At 38.5% G+C, this 24,622-nt stretch overlaps 1 protein-coding gene across 1 annotated transcript in view; it reads left to right on the top strand.

Moving 5' to 3' along the window:
- The window catches only part of LOC124597664, a 307,295-nt gene that overhangs the window by 142,773 nt on the left and 139,900 nt on the right, over positions 1 to 24,622 (top strand). The window lies entirely within an intron of this gene.

Genomic DNA, 24,622 nt, shown 5'->3' with positions numbered 1-24,622 from the left:
AAAGGAATACAAACGTCTCAAAAATGAGATCGACAGGAAGTGCAAAATGGCTAAGCAGGGATGGCTAGAGGACAAATGTAAGGATGTGGAGGCTTATCTCACTAGGGGTAAGATAGATACTGCCTACAGGAAAATTAAAGAGATCTTTGGAGAAAAGAGAACCACTTGTATGAATATCAAGAGCTCAGATGGCAACCCAGTTCTAAGCAAAGAAGGGAAGGCAGAAAGGTGGAAGGAGTATATAGAGGGTTTATACAAGAGCGATGTACTTGAGGACAATATTATGGAAATGGAAGAGGATGTAGATGAAGATGAAATGGGAGATAAGATACTGCGTGAAGAGTTTGACAGAGCACTGAAAGACCTGAGTCGAAACAAGGCCCCGGGAGTAGACAACATTCCATTGGAACTACTGACAGCTTTGGGAGAGCCAGTCCTGACAAAACTCTACCATCTGGTGAGCAAGATGTATGAGACAGGCGAAATACCCTCAGACTTCAAGAAGAATATAATAATTCCAATCCCAATCCCAAAGAAAGCAGGTGTTGACAGATGTGAAAATTACCGAACTATTAGTTTAATAAGTCACAGCTGCAAAATACTAATACGAATTATTTACAGACGAATGGAAAAACTGGTAGAAGCCAACCTTGGGGAAGATCAGTTTGGATTCCGTAGAAATGTTGGAACATGTGAGGCAATACTGATCTTTCGACTTATCTTAGAAGAAAGATAAGGAAAGGCAAACCTACGTTTCTAGCATTTGTAGACTTAGAGAAAGCTTTTGACAATGTTGACTGGAATACTCATTCAAATTCTAAAGGTGGCAGGGGTAAAATAAAGGGAGCGAAAGGCTATTTACAATTTGTACAGAAAGCAGATGGCAGTTATAAGAGTCGAGGGTTATGAAAGGGAAGCAGTGGTTGGGAAGGGAGTGAGACAGGGTTTTAGCCTCTCCCAGATGTTATTCAATCTTTATATTGATCAAGCAGTAAAGGAAACAAAAGAAAAGTTCGGAGTAGGTATTAAAATCCATGGAAAAGAAATAAAGACTTTGAGGTTTGCCGATGACATGCCGAGGACTTGGAAGAGCAGTTGAATGGAATGGATAGTGTCTTGAAAGGAGGATATAAGATGTACATCAACAAAAGCAAAACAAGGATAATGGAATGTAGTCGAATTAAGACGGGTGATGCTGAGGGAATTAGATTAGAAAATGAGACACTTAAAGTAGCAAAGGAGTTTTGCTATTTGGGGAGCAAAATAACTTATGGTGGTCGAAGTAGAGAAGATATAAAATGTAGACTGGCAATGGCAAGGAAAGCGTTTCTGAAGAAGAGAAATTTGTTAACATTGAGTATAGATTTAAGTGTCAGGAAGTCGTTTCTGAAAGTATTTGTATTGAGTGTAGCCATGTATGGAAGTGAAACATGGAAGATAAATAGTTTGGACAAGAAGAGAATAGAAGCTTTTGAAATGTGGTGCTACAGAAGAATGCTGAAGATTAGATGGGTAGATCACATAACTAATGAGAAGGTATTGAATAGAATTGGGGAGAAGAGGAGTTTGTGGCACAACTTGACGAGAAGAAGGGGGCCGGTTGGTAGGACATGTTGTGAGGCATCAAGGGATCACAAATTTAGCATTGGAGGGCAGTGTGGAAGGTGAAAATCATAGAGGGAGACCAAGAGATGAATACACTAAGCAGATTCAGAAGGACGTAGGTTGCAGTAAGTACTGGGAGATGAAGCAGCTTGCACAGTATAGAGCAGCATGGAGAGCTGCATCAAACCAGTCTCAGGACTGAGACCACAACAACAACAACAACAACAATGTGGGTTTATATTTTGTTACTAGATTAGGGCCGGTGTGGCCTGCACAATTTTTTTTCTTTAATTGTATTTTTATGTCATTCACAAGTTGCAACACCTTCTAAACTTTCTCATGTTAATTAAGGCCACAGAAGCATGGTTTTCTTGAGTGAACTTTTGCCCAAAAAGCAATGCTGTTAGCTTGAGTCCAAAGTTTTTGTTCATTATGCCTTTTGTGTCCTTGTGGAGATATTCCCATAGGAACTTCCATCCCCTAACACATATTCCTTCATATCTAACCAGAAGTGAAATAACAATTTTCAGAAATTCAGCTTTAAAATGTTTGTTTTTAAATAAATATTTTCTTAAAATTTTTCAACCCTTGTTTCATCCCGTGTTTCACCCCTTGGGAATTGAATTTCCAAAAGCAATGAAACAAACATTTTTTTTTTTTTAATTTCTAACAGAGAAGGCAAATACAAATTTTCATAGATTTAGCTTTCAAAGAGATTGCATAATGAAACAGTTTTGTGAAATTTTTCTTCACCTATTTCACACTCTTCGGGGGCTGAATTTCCGAAAACAATGAAACACTTTTTTTAATTTCTAACCTGGAAGTCAAATATGGATTTTTATCCATAGCTTTAAAATGCTTCAGTAGTTTCTATAATAGTGATTTATTTTAGAAAAAACATTCACCAACTATTTTACCCCCCTAGTGGTTGAATTTCCAAAAGTGCTGAAACATGATTTTTTTAATATCTGACTGAGAAACCAAATACCTTTTTCATAGTTCTAACTTCAAAACTGCCTTAATAGCAATATATTTTCAAAACGCCTTTCACTCCTTATTTCACACCTTCAGGAACGGAATTTTGAACCCTTCGTAAACGATGGCTACGGTATAAGGTCAAGACTTTCTCCAAATTTCAAGTTTATATCCTTAATGGTTGGGGCTAGGCGATGATGAGTCACTGAGTTAGTGAATCGGTCAGGACATTGCTTTTTATGTAGAGAGACTGGTGTCTTAGTACTTTCACATCTGCTCTTTCAGTATGTGTTTTACTTACAGCTACAGTTGTGCAGTGCTGTCTATCCTGGCTCAGTGTTTGTGTCATGAACTCCTGATTGTGTTGACTTGTGTTTAAATTGCATTGGTATCTTTTCTGTTGAACATGATATTTTGTTTTGTAAGTGGTTCTATTTCTTTACTAACACTTGGCTGCACTGGAATTGTACTTGCTGTGTTTTCAGTCTTTACTAATTGTGCTCAGTATCTCATTATGCTGAATTTCGGTACCTTCTTTTGGTGAGGTGTTATTGTACCATTTTTCAATGCGCACAGCACATTCTAAGGATGATAAATGTTATATACATTGCACTAGTTTCTATGGCTCAGTTGTGAATGACTCTTCTGTTGGAGTAGCAGCACCTCTAATACAACCTTTGTTTTTTATTTTGTGCCAGAAATTCCAGCCTTCTCCGCCTATCACTTTCCCCTAGAAGGAGATTTCTACTGTCTACACATTCAGCAAGATAACTTCTCATTTCATAGTGCTCCGTCATAGGTATTATTAGTGTTTTACAAATAATCAGGGTGTAGGATAAGTCTGTCCAGGAACATCTGATGTGTTAGCCAGTCACTTCGATCTGCAGTACATTATCTTCCTCTTCTCAAACTTGGTATACACATTGGACTCTATTTACTCTGTCCACAGTCTGCTTTCTGATGCCTGTCATCTTTGCAGTGAGCACAAGTGATTTCTGCCCTGGTGCAGTTCTTTGCCCCATGAGTATAATCATGACATTTATTGCAGTGGTTTACTTACTTATTACAGTGGTAATCCTTCACAACTATAGCTTCAGAGCCTGCATAAACCTTCTGCTTGTCGAGAAGTGTTTTTCTTGTTGTAGGTCCTACCTCCACCGTGTGAAGAAGTATCTTACTTTTGGTCCAGTCTTAAATTTTGGAATAATAATAATAAAGATTTTATTGTCTTTAGGCCATTACAGCAATTGACAACGTCAAATGAAGTTACAATTTATAATACAGTGTGATAAGGTATTGACTACTGAAATATTTTAGCGTATATTACAATAAATGTACAGTGGGTCATCTGTTGGATTACTGCATTTTACAGTTGAAGAAGTCATTGATATCATAGAACGGGTGGGCAATAAACCATTCATGCAGTCTTTCTTTGAATGTATGTTCAGGAAGATCCTGTATGGCATGTGGCAGCTTATTAAATAGTTTGTGCCCTGTGACTTCATAGCTATTCATTGATTTTGATAGCCTGTGGTAAGGCGTGTATATGTGTTTGATGCTTCTTGTGTTGTAGCAATGTACATTTTCTCTATGTTTCACATCTTGTAGGTTCTTCTTCGTAAAGATTAAGACATTGTATACATAGAGGTTTATTACAGTCATAATTTTTTGTTTGGTAAATAAGGGTTTGCAGTGAGCCTTATGTGAAGAATTTGTAATTATCCTAATGGCTTTCTTCTGCAATAATAGGATGTCATGTATATGACTACAGTTACCTCACAAGATAATGCCATAGGATATTATACTTTGGAAAAATGCAAAATAAGATGATCTGATGTATGTTTCAGGTACACAATTTCTGAGTTGTCTTAATAAATAAATTACTCTAGATAGCTTACTACTAATATAGTTTACATGTTGGCCCCAGGATAACTTTTCGTCTAAATAAACTCCCAGGAATTTAACAGAACTAGGGTCATCAGATAGTGGCTTGTCTCTTAGAGTGAAGATTATCTGCTGAATTTTATTTTCATTTAGCAGGAAACCATTTGCTCTGAACCAATATGCTGCATTAGTGAGTGTATTTTCAGCACAGGTTTTGAGATCATTATGATTGTTACTGCTATGAAGAAAAGTCGTATCATCTGCATACAATACAGTGGTGGATCTAATAAACGAGGGGAGGTCATTGATCATTATCAGAAACAGGAAGGGCCCCAGTACAGATCCCTGAGGCACACCTACTTTAACATTTTCTATGTTTGACATTTCCTTATCAACACAAACTACCTGTTTACGGTTGTTGAGGTAAGCTTTTAATGGTCTGAGACTGTTTCCTTTGATGCCGTAGAGTTCTAGTTTCTCTAGTAGTGGCATGTGCTCAACACAGTCAAAGGCCTTGCTTAGGTCACAGAATGAGACCTGAGCAAAGCCTTTGTTCTCAAAAACTTTGAGGATGTAACTGACTACCGTGTTGATTGCATCAATGGTTGACAGATTCTTCCTAAACCCGTATTGTGTAGCATTAATTATTCCTAGATTCTTAAAGTGAGATGATAATTGTTGGTACATGATGCATTCTGTTACCTTGGAGAATGCGGGTACTATTGAAATAGGCTTGTAACTAGATGGAGAGTCTTTATCTCCCTTTTCGTATACTGGGACGACCCTAGACAGTTTTAACTCATCAGGAAAATATCCCTCAAGTAAGCTCTTGTTTATGCAATGGCTTAAAGGGTACAGAATGCAATCACACACTTTTTTTAGCAGGTTGCATGATATCCCATATATATCTAAGCTATCAGATGATTTCAGTTGTTTTATGACCCCTTGTACATATCTAGGCGTTACTTCGGAGAAGGTTAGCATGCTTGTATTTAGTGACTGTCTACCCCAATTTTGGGAGAGTAACTCAGATGGACTAATGTCTGGTTTGATAATTGCGTCTCCTATTTCTTTCACTGAATTAATAAAAAACTCATTCAGTGTCTGTGGTGGGATATTAATTTTGTCTTTTTTAGTATCTGTGGCAGCACTGTTAATTACTTTCCAAGCGGTTTTGCATTTATTGGTGGAATTATGTATGCTGTTGGCATTGTAGGTTTTTTTTGGCCTGCAGGATGGCTTTTTTGTGTTCATTCCTGCATTCCACATAGGCTGATTTGGCACAGTCAGACTTCATACTATTGTATATGTTGTACAGTAACAAAACTTCTTTCTTTAGATCTGTCAGCTGTTTAGTGTACCATATATTTTGTCTGTTTTGAGATCTGGATTTGTGGCTGCTGTCCATTATTTTGATTTTCTTTATGGGAATACTATAGTTAAATAGGGTCAAGAATGCATTAAAAAATCTATCAAATATTATTTTGGCTGGCAGGTCATTACTTGAAGTGTAATGTCGATCGACACTACGATGGCCAAACCAGTCTCTGTCAGCAAGGGAATTACGAAATGTGTTAATTTTATCCTCAGTTACGGGTCTGGTAATCACAACTGTTGGGACAGGTCTGTTTGCATTGCTCCTATTGATGGGAATTTTACTTGCATAATTTAGAGATACGGAGTCATGGTCAGAGAATGGGAACACTACAACTTCGCATGTGTTTTCAGTGGTCTTGAAGTTTACAAAGATGTTATCTAAACATGCTTTGTTTCTTGTGGGCCTGTTATTAACATGATGTAAATTGTATTGTCTTAGTAAGTTTTCCAGATCTGCAACACTACCTTTACATTTAGTAACATCAAAATCAGCATTCAAATCACCTCCTATTGCAATATCATAGTGTAGCCATTTAATATTACTTAATTCACTCAATAGCATGTCCATTTTTTCTAAAAATATGTTAAAGCTTCCCTTTGGTGATCTGTACATGGATACTACTATTAGCTTATGACTATTAATGATTATACCCGTAACTTCAAAGTGCTGTTCATCACACAAGGAAATTAGGTCTAGTTTGGTTATTGTGCAATTGAGTGACTGGTTGGAATAAATTGCCACACCACCTCTAATGTGCTTTTTCCTACAGTAGCTATTTACTATACTAAAATTGTCAAATTTGGCAAATGCAAGTTTATTCTCATTAGCCCAGTGTTCACTCAGACAAAAAATATCAAACTGGTTATGAAGACCAAACTCATTTATGATAAATTCTTTATCTTTCAGTCCTTGAACGTTAAGGTAACATATTTTAAGATCCATGCTCTTATTGCTTACACACTGAACACTATGGTGATTGGTTTTCAAACCTTTTTCAGGGCTTATCTTTTGGATTTCTGCCTCTTGTTGCCTTTTACTAAAAAATTGTTCACTTGGAGTGGTAGCACATCTACTGTTGTGTGCCTACTCTTCTCTCCTTGTGATGATATTGTAGGTGAGGCTGCTACTACAGGAATTGATGGAACTGCTGTTATGGTGTGTGGAGGCACTGTTGTGGCATCTGGTGACTGAGGAGATAAGGCGAATGCTTCTTCTTCTGCTGCTGTTGAATCTTGCTGGTGAAGTGTGATAAGTACTGCTGCTGCTGCTGCTGTAGGCATTGTTGTGGCAACTGGTGAGAGTGGAGATTTGGATGTTGCTTCATCTTCTGCTGCTGTTGAATCCTGTAGATGAGTGTGGTAGGTACTGCTGCTGCAGCGTTTGTTATGTGTGTAGGTATAATTGCTGCTTCCACCTCTACTTCTACTGCTGCAATAGAAGTAACAATTTCTTCAGGCTCTGCTTGCGTCAAGCAAGGAACAGGAAGAGCAGCAATTACTTCTTGGTTGTCAGATGCTTTCAGTATCATGCTGATGTTTTGGCACAGAATTTTCTTGCCTCTGTTATTAAGGTGCATGCCATGTCTCGTGTAACAGTCTCTTTGCAAGGAGTCCATACTTATAAAATATGCATTTTGGTAGGCCCTGCAAATCTTTGAGTATTGCCTGTTTGCTTTTATGATTTCCATGCTCACACATGACCATTCCGAAAGGTCATGCCTATGTGGAATTCCGACTACAAAAACTGATTTCTCTTGTGTTGAATTTAGTATTGCCTTAAGGTTTCGTGTTGCACTGTAGAGGTCGTTTTTATATACATTATTGGCTCCAGCTATGACGACAATATGACGATCATTTTCAGTTCCTATGTTTCTAATGAGTTCTTGGATGGGTGCACCTGGTTTGACAATACTAGTTGCTTGTATACAATGACTGTAACATAGTATGTTTGTGATCTCACGTCCATGGCTATCAGAGAATATTTTCACTTTGAGTTTGTCTTCACGTTTATTGCGGAAGTTTCTGCTCATGTGCTTGTCACTATATAGATTCCGCGTGTTGTTTTCGTCACAGTTTTCCGTGGATTCCGCATTTATATCTGAATCTAGTGCATGAAAACGGTTTTTTGTTACCACAGGAATTCTACAGTCACTGGGTTTCACACGACCAACCCTTTTTGGCCTAGTAAACATATGTTGCCTTGTTGTTTCTGCCTGTAGGCCTATATCCACTTCAGAGCACTCGTTTATTGTAGGTAGGACACTGAAACTGCTTTTATTGCCGCAGTTCGTTCCATTTGTTGTATTTCTCACCTTTTCGCTTCTTTCTTCCGTGATCATGCTAGTCCCATGCTTACAGTTCCGTGTTTTACTTGCTTTGGCGATCAGGATATTACGTGCCTTTTTCAGTTCGGCATTTTCATTTTCTAAATGCGCAATGTCCCGCCTTAGTACATCTACAATTAACTGCAGGCTTGATACATGTTCATTTAGCTTCATTATTTCACTGTTATAATTTACGTATGTTCCGTTTTTCACCACACAACTATAACTTTTGTTCACTTTCTCACTATAAACAACTGTACCGGACGCCATGCTGGATAAGTAGTTGTGAGTCAAAATGATTCCATTTGAGCTCCCATTCGAAGCTTTGCTCATACGTGATTTCTTTTTGTTGTTGCACCTCCCTGTCAGGGACATTGTATATAATAATGAGAGGTTTTCTCTTTCATGGTGGTTCCCAAGTGAGGATCTCCTAGAGTTTAGTATTATTAATTAATTTTGCAGTTTCATATTCTGAAGCTGTTTGTTTCACACAGCTGCATTATGCAGATTTTCTCCTTTGTTGGGTTGACAACAGCAGTTAATTTTTGTTCTGTTACATTTGTATCCTTATCTCTAGAGACTCAATGAAAATAGTAGTGCTGTTTTTTATTTGCTCATTTTGTAGGCTACATTTGCCCATTGCTCCACACTGACATGTCTAGTCATTACACTGGCATTAAACTTTGTACTTGCCTAAAAAATTCTGCATCTTTGTTAGACCTAGTTCCCCTTTTGTGTTATTTGCCATGAGAAAGCTCAGAATAGGACTTTGCATTCGCCTCTCCACAAAGCACATCACCAGCCATCTTCATCAGGGATGGACCCCACTAGCTGTAGCAGTCTTTCCCAGTGCAATGAAGCCACTGACAGCAATGGCTCTGCACCTCACCTCATTTGTAACACGAGGTACAGGCTGGCTTTCAGTTTTAACTTTACATGTTCATGCTGTTGCCTATGTCCAGTCAATTGTAGCTGAGTAGCTCTCTCTATAGAAAACTGAAACTTAAAACTCATTCCTAACAGTGACAACACTATTACAATGTCACTGTCAATGAAGAAAGTTGTGTTATTTTCATGGAGCTGATGTTACAGTATGACCATCAGCGTGGCCATCTTAACTCTGGCTGGTATATGGTCATCTTTGTTAGGGTTTTCCAATATAATATAATATGTAATATTCAATATAATATTGATAATGTTTTGTATTGTTCTAATTTTTCTTCAGTTATTAAATGATTCCACCAAGTTACCACACCTTTTTTATTCAAATCTCACTTTAGGATGGTGGACACACACAAATTAAATGCAAGTGCTGAGCAAGGTAATCATGACTTGTTATTAGTCAGCGTTGACATAATTTTGCTCTGTGACATTTATGATATAACTTTTCTGTTCTGTAATACGTCTTTTCACTTCTTATTTTCACTCTGCAGTCCAAGATTATCTTACCAAAACATTTTACTGATTAGTTTATTTCACAATATAATGACTGTTGGATGTTTTGTTTGCTACATTAAAGTACCTCTCTCGGCAAGCTGGTATGCAACGTCATTACTATGAATTCCATCATAGAATGATCTGCATTGAAACATTAGAAAGGCTGATATCTATTTTTTTATTTTCATATCAAGAGATAGCTTGAAGAGCTAATGCAGAATCCGTACTTTCTGAAACTCCTATTCCCGAACATAAATTTGATGCAATTAAAATGTAGCAAGAATAAATTACTCCATTTGCTACCATTTAAATCTTTTGCATAACTAGCATTTTTGTCATCTTTCAACTGAATCCAATTATGCAAGCAGTGCATATATGTAACGCATACACAGAATTTCCAAATAATTATTCATGCAGTATTTTATGTAATCTTAGTAGTCAAATTATAATTTACAATGTGATTCCAATGGTATAGTCAAATAGCCAGAGCCAGCCTAATCCCAACATTGAACCCTGCCTCTCTCAGTTCATACCAGCAGCAAGCTGCGATTCTCCTCCTCACCCACTTAACCAGTCCCTGGTCAGCTTCCAAGAATTCCTTACCTCCAGCTTGGCATCACTACCCTTCCCCAAGTCTCTTCCTAAGGACACCAGCCTTCCAGTAGAATGAAGGACAGCCATACACAGCCTCAAAACAGATCCTCACCAAATCATACTACGTGCAGACAAAGGTTACTTCAGTGTTGTTTTGAATCACTATGACTGCCTAGCAGAAGGCCTCTGACAGTTACGTGACTCCTCCACCTATAAACTCGTACAGAATGATTTCATCCCAAAAGTCCAACAATCCTGGTTGCCTCATTGTAGCTGGTTATTGTGACCCCCCCCCCAAGAATTTTTGCTCTCATTGACAAAGCCTCCAACCAATTGCTCAAACTCTAGCCTCCCATGTCAAAGATATCAACCAATTCCTTCACCAACTCTCCATCTTCCCCACCCCTTTATCTTCTGGATACCTACTCACCACTGCTGACACCATTCCATGTACACCATCACCACTCATGCTCATGTTCTTGGCACTTTTGAACATTATCTCCCCCAACGTCCTTCAGACACCAAATACACTACCTCATTCCCCATACCGCTTACTAACTAACTTTATCCTAACACACACTACTACTCCTCTGAAGAGAAGGTATACCAACAAATCAGTGCCACAGCAGCCATGAGCACCCACATGGCACCGTCCCATGCCAACCTGTTTATAGGCCATGTAGAAGAAAACTTCCTAGCCTCCCAAAAATCCCAAACCCTTCACAACCTCAACATCTACTCTCCCATTTGGTTCATGTGGTCCTCCTCAATTCAGGGTGCCACCTTACTGGATGTTGACCTCCCCCTTTCTGATTGTTATATCCACACCTTTGTCCCCATTAAACCCACAAACAACTAACACTACCTTCATTTCAACAGCTACCATCCCTTCCACACTATAAAATCCCTCCCTTGCAGTCTGGCCATCCGTGGATGGCATATCTGCAGTGACAAGAACACTCTTGCCCAGCATATCGAAAGGTCGCACAAATGCCTTCACAGACAGGTGCTATCACCTTAATCTAGCTTGCAAAAAGATGTCCCATGCCGTATCTGCACCCACCTCCAACGCTGCCACCACACCCAATAACCTGCTGCAAAGGAGTGCCTTCTTCATCACCCAGTACCACCCCAGACTGGAACAAATGAACCCCCTCTTTTGTCAGTGCTTTGATTACCTATCATCATGCTCTGAAATGATAGGCATCCTGTTGAGAATGCAGGAGGATGGCAGCTATCACACGTGATGCCAATGTTTTGGCAGCTGTGGCCCCTGGCGAATCTCGGTGTAGTTCTTTATCAGTTGTGGTGCGGTACTCTCTGAAGTTGTGAGTAGTTTCATCGCACATCCTACACACAGACATCTGCTTGTACAGATATTCTACTGTCCTTTCTGTGAACTCTTTTTGAGAAACTGATTATATGTCAGTTCATTTGCTCAGAAATTTCTACTGATGAATATATGAGTATATTTTATGTGTGGACTCAGTGGGACAGTCGGTCAGTGCTGAGTGAAAGTACGTTGAAGAAAGATGCTAGCAATGAACTTGTTAAAGGACTGTTGATGAATTATTCTGCCAGTCTCTGATATCTGTATATAGGATCACTAACTTGGTTGGCTAGTGTCACCACCTTCAAGTAAAGTGGACTGATCAGAGAAGTGTTATTAATGAGATTCTCACCCATGAACCCCCAATTACATGAGTAAAAGTTAAAGGTAGGGAAGATGGGCCATGTTCAAATGTGATTTAACCCCTTAGTGATTTTCTTCAAATTATGTCCCAATAAGTAATTTTTATATTAGTGAGAAACATAATGTAATGAATGACATTACATATAAAAAATATAAAGACAGCTTTTATAGCTCAAAATAATGAGTTACAAGATATCAAAAATTGCCAATAATAAAATCGCAAGTACACTGTACACTGGACTTTGACTGAAATAACATGGAACTTGAAGTAATTTTTTTTAAAGTTTCTGTGTAGCTGTGAAGTCAGACCAAATTTTGCAATGGTTTCTTGTGAACGTAAATCTTGGAGGAGCTGGTTGGAAAACAGTGGATGTATTTCTCTTGTACCACTTGTGATGTTTGACTGCTTTATTTCTTCACTGATAGTCCTCGGTGTTGACGTACTGCTTTGTTATACTAGTTGAAAAATGGGGGGTGGAAGTCCAGCACCGTCTACTGTAAATAATGTAGCCAACAGTTGTACAGTTGCCTTTCACAGTGCTTTACTTTCAGTTCGCAACCCCCAATATTACTAATTCACTATTGGTCAACTTTTGATAAGCCTCATTAATAGTTTGCAGGCAAACATCAGCATACTGCTACAATAGTTTGCTGTTGAACATCTATGAGCAGTAAATGTCTAACCACGCAGTTCACTATTTATCAAATAACTTGAACAAACACTGTCATTGTTTTAACACACGGCCTATTTATATGGCACTGATTCCACTGTTCAGTTAAGGCATTATTGTTACGCTAACTGATACAGACTTCTCGTCTGAAAATCGGCTGTGGACTGACTGTCCCGGGACCAGAAATTGCGCCTTTATATATCCCCACAATAATAAGTACTGAAACTAAACATTGTTTGATGTTTAATTTACAGAAATTACAATTAAAACATAATTCATTAAATTAACTGAATACATCAAAAATTGGTTCTTTTTAACAGTTTCTTCTACCACGAGGGTTTAGCCGAATTATTTGTTAAAATGATGAAATCAACAGATATAGTTATACAAACAACACTTTTGATGGAATTGGTAATTACTTTGGAATTAATTAAGAGTTGGCTTTGCTAACATTTTTTTGAATAGAGCCAAATAAATACTTTAAGAATCCTAGTATTTCTTCTTCCAAATGTTTATAATTATTAAAAAATTTATATTTGTTTATAAGTCAACTATAGCATTCAAACCATGAAACAATTACTGATTTCACGCTATAACAAAAGTTATTAACTAGGAACAGTCAAAATAAATTAGGAAATTCAGTACATACACAAAACTAAGCACAAAATTTGCTATATTTCTTAAGACTGAGGGCCAACCTTTCTCTTTTCGTGAAAATGCAAATTATACTCATGTATGTTAAAGGTAATTAGTTAAAACTGAAGAAATGAATTTAACGAGGCAGACAGCAAAACAAGAGAGGAAGTAAAGAGATTCCAGTTTGCTTCGTCACACCTTGTATCCCTGTAATTAATAAGAAGTGTTTGTGTCGTAACCTTCGTGAGCTACAAATCCAAACTGTTTTTCAGCTTGAGACTACTAAGTTAAGGAGATACCAAGGAACATACGTCTACAACCAGGCTAGGAACCTTATACAATAAAACATTTATGGCCTGAACTTCATTGTCAGAGCTGCTGCAACTCCTGCCAAGATTATAGAAAACATGCAGTTCTTCCTCTTTTTATCACAGGTCATCTGTATACAAGGGGGAGTTTTAATCATCACTTTGAAAAAAATAAAAGTTGCGTACTTATCGCAGGAACATGCCTGCCTTAATGCATGTATCCAGGAACATGCCTGGAATTGTGGTACACATTGCAAGTCACGTGACAAAGTTATTTAACAGCTGCATCAGTCCTGAAACAGCTGCAACATTCCATTGCACTGGAGATAAGTTTCAGTGTGTGATAGGACTGCAGTACGTACCTGGAAGAAACAAAAAAGTAATTGCACAATTTTTTTTCAAGGTGATAATTAAAACTATGACTACTCCTTGTAAGGGTGAAGTAAATCTCTTGATGGATATCAGTTTGTAATTGTGTAAGATGGTTCTTAACACATTAAAAAAATGTCTTTTCTTGTGAGGTTTTCCATTAAATTGAGTTTAATCTTGATGAAAATATATTTAACTGGAACTACCCAAGTTTTTTGCCGAGAGACAATGTACTATACTTTGAACAAATCTTCTCCTTCCTTTCGTCCATTCATCTACCCATCCATTGATCGTACTTTGTGAGTACCTTCATGAAGGAGAGCCAACAAAGGAAGCGGAATGACCCAAGTTTTACATTAATAGGTAGAGGCTGCTTAGTGGTGTTTGTGGTTAGTAATAAGGGGAATTTAGAATGAACTGTGAAATTTGAAACCACAAAAATAAAAAATAAAATAAAACACACAGCCTGTGTATCCCTGTATAGTGCAAAGAAGGCTGCTTATGTAGTGTATAATAACTACTAATTAAAACTAGTGCTGATCTATTCATTGATAATAAAGGAGTTACTGTTAGAATAAATTAGACATATGGTAAATAGGAGCAACTTGGAAAAGGAAAAAAAATTGTTTTTTACTCATCCTAATCAGTTGCCTTTTTTACCTGCTTCTTCATATTAAATGTTTATGTAAATCTAATTATTTCCAATAGCTGTCTGTATACTCAAGTGGTTGAACTGTTGTAATCATATGAAATGTCTTTCACCAGAATAAAAAGTCCATTCTTTGCACTATACAGGGATACACAGACTAAGTGTTTTATTTTATTTTTTATGTTTGTGGTTTCGAATTTCACAGTTCATTCTAAGTTCCCCTTATTACTAACCACAAACACCACTAAGGAGTAGTGTATTGACACATGGTTGTGGGCATACCAAGATACTGAAAAGGCTTCTGCAAGATGTTCTGAACATTGGCATTTGTGAATTAGGGAAGAAGTCAAGGTAAACACTCAGTATAACTGAGGTACTCAACAATTGACAGGCACAAAAGAAGAACAAAATAATTGCCTTTTGCACAATGTTCTTAAACAAAAATTTGCCTGCACACACATGGCTACATTGTCTCAACATATTTACCACACATGCTCTGAATCCTCCATACAATCCCAGAAACTAGCCACCAGGGAGTGCCCGCTGATGCACGTGCTCTGTAATTATTGTCTTTATGGGATCCAGATGAGACTAAGGGCTGGTAATACACAGCATACTGTTTTGCAATTATTTGCACCACAGATAGGATGTACCAGAGAGGAGAAAGAGCATTTCCTTAATGAACTTGAAGAACAAATAACAGAGGAGAACACTCATCATTATGAGCTATCTGAATGCCGAAGTTGGTAAAGAAAGACTAGGATGAGAAAACATCATCGGTCCTCACGGCTATGGGAACAGAAACCCAGAAGGATAGAATCTAATTGATCTCTGTGTGCGAAATAACTTGGCCATAGAGAACGTGGTATCAGAAAAGGGAAAGTCATGAAATACCAAGACAGAGCTGGGATGGTAAGCTCACGACTATGACAGACTTCATCATCACCGATAGGAAAGCTGGTGTATATTAAAGATGTTAAAGTCATACCCAATGAGTGCCCAGACAGCAACCACTGGCTGTTAATTGCTGTCCTACAAGAAGTGAAAGTGCCAAAATTTAAGCAAAAGAGAATGCCAAAGATTAAGACTTGGCTGTTGAAGGACATGGAAAAGAAAAGAAACTATGAAGGATGAATAACAACCAGATTACCCAAAAATAAGAAAGGGGGTGTAGAAGAAGAGTGGTCTTTATTCAAATAAACTCTTGTTAAAGAAGCCACAAACATCTCCAGAAAAGTAAGTGCCACCCTAAAAGAGAAGGAAACACCTTGGTGAGATGGCTAGGTGAAGACAGCAGTAAAAGGTAGAACATAGTGAAAAGAAAATTAAACCATGAAAAACAGAAAACAGACAAGATGAATTAATGGTTGAACATCTAGTACAGGAATACTGGAGAAAGAAACCAGGTGTAAAAAGATTGATTCAGGAAGAAAAGGAAAAGTGCTGAGAGGACTTTTCTACTTGGGTAGCGGAAGACTCAAGGAAGTAGGGAAGTACTATACGAAGTACAAAAGAGCAAACAAAATGAATCTGTAAATATTCTTGCACTGGATACAGATGATGGCAACTTAATATGAACAGAGAAAGGGATCAGGGATGAAAGGGAAAAGTACTTTAACATGCTGCCAAATGGAGATGAGTACAACATAGCCATAAATTACTATAGAGTAGTTAATGAAGTCCAAACCTATGGACACCCATTAACATGGTGTGAGGTATAAACAGCATTAAAGAGCATGTGGAATGGAAAGTCAATGGGGTTTGATGATCTCAGCTGACAAATGATAAAGGCAGCTGGAATATTAGGCTTAAATTGGCTATATAGAGTGTTTTCAGTGATATGGAAAGAAAACAAAATCGTAGAAGATTGGAGTAAAGGAGTCATCATCCCTCTGTTCGAAAAGGGCAGTCAACAAAAATGTGGAAATTATAGAGGCATCAAGCTGCTGTCACACACCCTGAAACTGTTAGAAAAGATGATAAAAATGAAACTTAGAAAGATGTAGAGTCTTTGCTTTGGGAAGGAAAACATAGATTCAAGAAGGACCAAGGAGAATTGCTGTAAGAATGCTGAGAGAAAAGTATTGGGAATATGTAAGAAATCTTATGATTGTATTTGTGGATATTGAAAATGCATGTGACGGTGTTTCTTGAAACAAGATATGAGAATTGATAAAATCCAGATGCTATACCAAAAGTGTTACAGCTGTGTCCAGATATGCAATGCATGATCAGTGTGGTTTGAATCAAAGAGAAGTTTTCAACAAGGAAGTGCTGTATCACCACTCCTGTTTATAATAGTAATGGACAAGACCATTAAATCTATCAAGAAAATAGACAGCACACCAGATGTCCTGGTTTTTACTGGTGATTTGATAGTCTGTGAAGAGACAATAGCTGTAGCACAGAAGAAATGTAATGATTGGAGCTACACATTCAGCAATGTCGGACTAAAAATAAGTAAAACAAAGACAGTAAAAATGACCATCAATAGTCAAGGAACAACCTCAAATATATTTCTAGGAGGAGTCAAAGTAGAATCTGTTTCCCATTTCAAGTACCTAGAAAGCATGATCTCAAAAGACAACACGATTAAGCAGGAAGTACTCATCAGGACACAGAAAGCATCCAATTTTCACAGTAAAATCAGAAATCTTTTCTGGAATGATAAAATGCTACGAAAAGTGAAAGCGACCATGTACCACACCTATTTCGTACCAGTCCTTGTGTATGGTTTAGAAGCATGTACGCTACTAAACAAAGACTTCAACAGAACTCGGGCAAAAGAAATGAGATTAATTAGATCTATGAATCAAACAACTAGAAAGGACAAAATCAGGAATGAGGTGAATAGAAAAGTAGCTGGTGTTGAGTTTCCTGTTACCAGTGTCATGAAGAAACACAGGCTGCAGTGGTATGGGCACATATTGAGAATGAACAGCGAAAGACCTGCTGAAAAGTATTTCAACCTGAATCTCATAGGAAGAAGACCATGGGGAAGACCAAGAAAATGCTGGATAGAAACTGTAAGAACAGATGTGGAGGAGAAAGGACACAAATGGGAAGTTGTCTTGGGTACAGATGATGTATAAAGGCCAGGAGGAGGTGGCAAGCACTTATACACTCACCTGGGAAACTGCAGGTGAGAAACAATGAAGATGATGATGATGATGATGGGGTCCACGATCCCTTACCCAAAGATAAACACGTTTTTACCTCACATAGGTTGATGGTAAGCAAAATAGATTGTCAAGCGCTAGTGATGAAGTGTCAGCAGAGTTCAAGTTTGAGTTTGGAATTCTCTGAGTTTGGGCAGAGCCGTGAACTATATGTCATGTCATATTGGCTGTGTGAGTCCCCACTGCTGCGAGTTGACCCTGAGCAAAACATTACCAATTTGTGACATGTGATATTTCTGAAAAGTGTTTGTAAAGGTTTACAGTGGCCCATACATTCTCATTCGCATCGACTGCACTGGCCACATACTGGATTGCAGTGTGGATTGTGTGTGTTCACCACTGTTACAGCTTGTGATGTAATGCCAAGAATTCTGACCTCTTATGAGATTAACCATTATCAGAAGTGTGAAACAAAAGTAGTGTCTGCCTCATATAGTGTCTAAACAGGACATAACAGTCAATCAGTGTAAAACATCTTGGCATTAGTTATTGCAATAACACTTTATCATTGTGTTGAAAATTTTTGAGCAGCCACATCCTCATTAGAAACGACTCCTGAAGCATCTAAATCTGTTTAGCATTTATCAGTTAGGCCACAGTCAAATCAAAATTAAAATTAGGCTGCTTTTTCCGTTTGTAACAAACGATCTCATAGTAATCAGAAGTGTTTCATGTCCTTAAGACTCAAAACTTTAAAAAATAAGGTTGGGCTATTAGAATATCTCAGTGTAATGTTAAGCAGCCATAGCAACTGTCTCCTAATACAATTGATAGCTGTTGTAAATGACTGACACTGCTTTGAACTTGCATGGCATTGATTCATTTAGATTACTGAGGAGTTTTGTAAATGGTGGGTGTGACAAGATGTCCTGTGACCCAGTACTAAAAGCCTTTCTGAAAAATACCTAGAACAGATAGTTCGGAAGTCTACACTTGATGGAAATGTATTAGACTACCTGGCGACAAATAAACCTGACCTTTGAGATGTCCATGTTAATACTGATATGTGCCCATGAGATGCTATTAGCAACAGTTGTTGCCCTAGTACTAATGGCAGTTAAAATGGGAATAAATATTACATTTTTGATTAGACAGTATCGTTTTCATAATATAGTCCCATCCTGGATTTTATATTTTCAGACAGTAGATGAAAAGACTTGTGTCATAACTCAACAATTAAAGTTGGAACATTAAGCTTTGCGCAGGAGCACATAGTAGAGCTCTGCCTAGAGTTTAGAATAATAGTTGACCAGGCACTGGATAGATATTTAGTTACTGGAACGGTTTGTGACTGGGTGGGGAGGGGGGATCCTACATCCATGGTACTCAGTATCTGAAAAGGAACTTCTAAGGAAACAGCACCCACTGCACAGTCAGTGTGAAACAAAGCATAGGAGAGTATGTTCATAGACATTGTAAATAAAACATCTTGGGGTATCAAAAAGGCAGTGTGTGAAGTGTTAAGCAACTATCAGTAGCAGAATTTTTTTTTGATAAACCTCTTAGAAAAAAACGCATGAACTGAAATTGATGGTAGCAAGGCAAAAAAATAAATTCTGACTTTCTTTTCCAAATATTCCTTTACAAAGGGAAAGCCAAGAGTATTTCTCCAATTTGATTCTTTCACCGCTGGAAAGATGAGTGAAATATAGCTTATTTCGTTATGTTAATGCTCAGTGGCAAATAAAGATATATTGTGGGAAAGTGTTATATATCAGCGGCATTGAGAAATAGCTTAAATCACTAATACTGAAAAACTCTCCAGTGCCCAGTGGAATTACTGTCTGATTCTAAGTAGAATTTTGGCTGGTCTAGCCTCTCTTTTAACCATAGTATACTGTAGATGCCACAGACAAAAAACTGTGCTCAAGAGTTGGAAGAAAGCACAAGACCCCTCAGTCTACAAAAAGGGTAACAGAACTATTTCACCAAACTACCTTCCAAAATCTTTGACCTCTATCTGTTGTAGAATCATAGAGTTTACTTTTAGCTCAAATGTAATAATAATAATAATAATAATAATAATGTGTCTGGGGGGAGGATTTCTTGATTCGGATGATACAGCATTTTATCCTGAATGAAAAGTTGTCAACAGATGTAGAAGTAACTTTATTTACATGTATATGTAGAAGTATATCTACGTCTACATCTATACTCTGCAAACCACCATTAAGTGCATGTACCAGTTATTAGGGTTTCTTCCCATTCTATTCAGGTATGGAGTGCAGGAAGAATGGTTGTTTGGATGCCTCTGTGTTTGCTATAATTAATATTATCTTGGCCCTTTGTGAGTGATGTGTAGGCGGTTGTTGTATATTCACAGAATCATCATTTAAAGCTGGTTCTTGAAACTTAGATGTAAACTATCCCAAGAAAGTCTACTAACAATCTTCAAAAGACCGCCAGTTCAGTTTCTTCAGCAACTCTGTAACACTTTCCCACAAGTCAAACAAACCCGTGACCATTCTTGCTACCCTTCTCTCTATATGTTCAATATCCCAGTCCTATACACTTGAGCAATATTCTACATTGAGTCACACAACTGGTTTGTAAGCAATCTCCTTTGTAGGCTGATAGCAGTTCCCAATATTTTACCACTAAACCGAAGTCTACCTCCTGCTTTATCCACAACTGAGCCTATGTGATCATTCCTACAAAGTGTTACGTCCACATATTCGTATGAGTTGACCTACTCCAGCAGTGATGGAATGGCTCGCTGTGACTTCACCAAACAAACTAGTGGTGATAAAGGAAACTATGAATTTGTGGAGGTCCTCCATGCAGAGCTCTTGCAAAGACTCTGCATTGCTTTGCTGGCTCCATATTGGCCGTACTTGGCTGACTCATGGTCATCTCCTTCATTGTGAAGACCCACTCCACTGTTGTTGTGGTTCCTATTTGATGGTGGCCCACATTTTGGTGAACTGTTCCAACCTATCCACCCTGTGGCAGACTTGTAATCTCCCTCACTCGCTACCTCTGGTGCTAGGAGATAATGCCTCAGCAACTGACTTGCTTTACGTCCTATTTGTGAAGGGGACTTTTACCACACTCTTTACAGGAGAGCCAATTAATATTGTTGGCTCATTGAGGGGCTGGCAGAACACACTGTTGCTCCCTTTGCCCAGACTGGGCTGCAGCAGCCTGGCCTTGGTAGTGCACCACAGCCATCACCTTACCTGCTCTTTGACTCTTCCTCCCCTGTCTTGTGTGGTCTGTTTGACTTGTTCGTCTTTTGTTTATCTGTTCTTCTGTTACCCTGTCCGTGTTAGTCTTTCCTAGGCAATTTCTGAGTGCGGTACCTTTGGTAAATGGTGGGGAACCGAGGTATATATGTCCTCACTCTGCTTTTGCGAGCTTCTGGCTGCTCCCTAGTTGGTGCACCTCACTTGCATTTCTTCCTATGTCTCCCTTTCTTTTTTCTCGACCCTTATCTATACTTCATTGATGTTAGGTAGACCTTGGAGTCTGGGTTTTGTGTGGTAGGCCATCTCAGATCCAAAGTCATGTAGATATCTCTGTTGCAGGAAAAACAGACTCATGACCTAGTAGTTTTGTTTTAAATCATTCAGTCAACCAAGCAACCAGCCAACCTATTCCAACAGTGACTCTTTGATGTTATAATCATAGGATACTACATTTTTTTGTTTAGTGAAGTGTACGATTTTACATTTCTGAACATTGAAAGCAAGTTGCTAATCTTCACACCACTCTGAAATCTTATCAAGATCTGACTGAATATTTATGCAGCTTCTTTCAGACCATAACTCTTTATAGACTACTGCATCATCTGCAAAAATTATGATTTTACTTTTAATTTTTCTACTAGGTAATTAATATGCAACATGAACAACAAGGGTCCCAACACACATCTCTGGGGCACATCTGAAGTTACTTCTACATCTGATGACGACTTTCCTTCCAAGATAACATGCTGTGTCTTCCCTAGCAAAAAGTCTCCAATCCTGTCACAAATTTCACTTGATAGCCCATATGATTGAACTTTGACAATAAGTGTAGGTGTGATACCAAGTCACAAGATTTTCAGAAATCGAGAAATACTGAATCTACAGGACTGCCTTGATCCACAACTTCCAGTATGTTATGTGAGAAAAGTGAGAGTTGAGTTTCACAGGATCAATGTTTTTGGAATCTGTGCTTGTTCACATTGAGGAGGTCATTCTGTTCAAGATACCTCATTATATCTGAGCTCAGAATATATTCTAAGATTCTACAACAAATTAATGTCAAGAATATTGGATGGCAGTTTTTTGGGTCACTTCTGCTACCCTTCTAGTAGAGGAGGTGACCTCTGCTTTCTTCCAACTACTGAGCATGACTTTTCGTTCGAGGAATCTATGATAGATTGTAGTTAGAAGAGGGGCTAATTCAGCTGCAAATTCAGTATAGAATCTGCTAATGATTCCACTGGGCCCTGGAGCTTGTTAAATTTCAACAGTTTCAGCTGCTGCTCAACACCACTGACACTAATGCTGATTTCACTCATCTTTTCAGTGGTACAGGGGTTAAATTGGGGCAATTCTCCTGGTTTTTCCTTTGTAAAAGAACATTTGAAAATGGAATTAGCTTTTGCTTTGCTACCTTCAATTTCAGTTGCTGTTTTATTCACTAGGGACTGGACACTAACTTGGGTGTCACTAACAGCCATTACATACAACCAGGATTTCTTTGCGTTTTGTGACCTATCATTTGATAATATTCTGCTACAGTACTCACTGAAGGCTTCACTCATAGCTCTCTTGTCAGCCAAATGCGTTGCATTCAGCATCTCTCAGTCTATAGTCCTACACTTCGCTTTACACCTATTATGTGGTAGTGTCTGTTTCTTTAGAAGTTTCTTTACAGTGACTGTGTACCATGGAGGATCCCTCCCATTAAGAACTGTTCTACTGGGTACATATCTATCCAGTACATGGTCAACTATCCTTTTAAACTTACACCATAGTTTCTCTACCTGCTCCTGCCCTGTGCTTAAAGTTTCATGTTCTTCATTGAGATATGGCACTACTAGTTTTTATCTAGTTTACTGAACATATATATCTTTCTGCTTGTTCAACAACTGCATCATGGTCTGATACCCATTTCGATGTGGGCATCCCCAAAGAGGTCAGGTCTATTTGTTACCATTTGAGTGAACACATTTCCGTCATGAGGGGGGTTCCAAACTACCTTTTCTAGGTAGTTTTCAGAGAAGCTATGCTTCACAGGATGTCTTATTACTCCCACTACCAACAGAGCTGAAATTTTCCCAGTTGATTGGTGGATGATTAAAGTAAGTTTCCCCAGTACTACTGTAATCATGTTACAATAGTATTGGGGGAACTTACTTACAAGCAAACTAAGGTTTTCTCTAAAGTTTTTCATTACTTCAGGGGATGAGTCTGCTGTGAGATAGAACGATCCAGTTACCATTTTATGCCAACCCCTGATACTGAGTCTTGCCCAAACTATCTCACATGCCACTTCAATTTCCATATCAGTGGATCTGAGTTTCTTGTCTAATGTGACAAATACACCACCTCCATTCCCCATTCGCTTATTGTTTCAATATACAGTTAAATTTTCCCTAAGTATCTCACTGCTATCAATTCCAGGTTTCAACCAGCTTTCTGTACCTAGTATTATGTGAACTTAATTGCTTTTCATGAGGGCTTCAAACTCTGGCACTTTGTTGCAAATGTTTTGAGAGTTTACCGGTAGGAGCACCTCTGAGAGCATTTATTTCAATCTTACACTCATACTTCTGGGTTTCCTACAGCTGTCGTTATCTGGGTCGGAAGGACTGTTGCCTACTCTAAAAAAACCTTGTGTGCACCCCACACACTGCCAGCTACCTGAGTAGCAGCTTCTGATGGTGTAGTGCATACCTGATCCATTCAGGGAGCACTACAGTTCTCAACCCTGTGGCCCAAGTCCAGGAAGTCGCAGCCTAGTTTGTCACAGAACCTTTTAAATCTCTGGCTCAGTCCTTCCATTGGACTCAGAACTAAGAGGTGACAATCAGTTCTGGGGACAATGCTGCAAATTGTGAACTTTGTTGAAACCCCATGTGCAAGGCTGGTCTTCTTAATCGAAGTATGACCTCAGAGCCCAGACGACAGGCATTATTTGTTCCAATGTGCACTACAATCTGCAGTTAGTTACACCCTATTCACTTAATGGCTGCTTTAACAGCCTCTTCAGTATGTTGAATGAGGCCCCAAGGCATAGAAACTGAGTGTGATGTCATTTCCTGCCTCTTGCTACCATTTGCATAAGGGACCATCATTCACCATATGTTTGAACTGCTGGCGATTACTAGACCTTTTTGCATTTTCCTCCTCTTAACACCAGACAAAATAGGTTTCCCCAAAACAGATGAAGTGAGTTCCACTGGCTTAGTTAAAGACAGCACCTCGAACTTGTTGGTTATGGGGGATCTGTACAACACACTGAGTCGTCCTTGGTCTCCATCCACAGTGTAAGGGATGCCTAGATCTACCAGTGAAATACCACTCACATTCAAGTGGACAAGTAATGAAAGATGCCATACTTTCGCGGAGGAGACAGGGTCCACAGGAGAAGATAGTACTTTAGGAATACTTTTGATACTGTTACCACAGGCACATGACTCTCAGGAGCTCGTCCAACACACTCATTCCCAGCAGTTACCAATCATTTGATGGTAGTTGAGGTGATTTTCAGCTGTTTATGGAAGTCAACCAACTCTTCCCATCTTTGAGAACAGCATTCACAGTGCGGCTGCATTTTGGCTGGTGCATTGTGTTACACGGCAGTGAACAAATAACTTTATAGTAAGCCTGCTGATCATCTTGTAGTCCCTTGAGCTAAATAAGTACTAATTCTGTGAAAGAACTGAAGCAATGAGATTTCTAATATGGCAACAGAAAAACTAGTTTC

Source organism: Schistocerca americana, chromosome 1 (assembly GCF_021461395.2).
Source record: "Schistocerca americana isolate TAMUIC-IGC-003095 chromosome 1, iqSchAmer2.1, whole genome shotgun sequence".
NCBI classification, from domain to species: Eukaryota; Metazoa; Arthropoda; class Insecta; order Orthoptera; family Acrididae; genus Schistocerca; species Schistocerca americana.
Note: the sequence above shows the minus strand (reverse complement) of the source record. Positions and strands in the feature narration are given on the sequence as shown.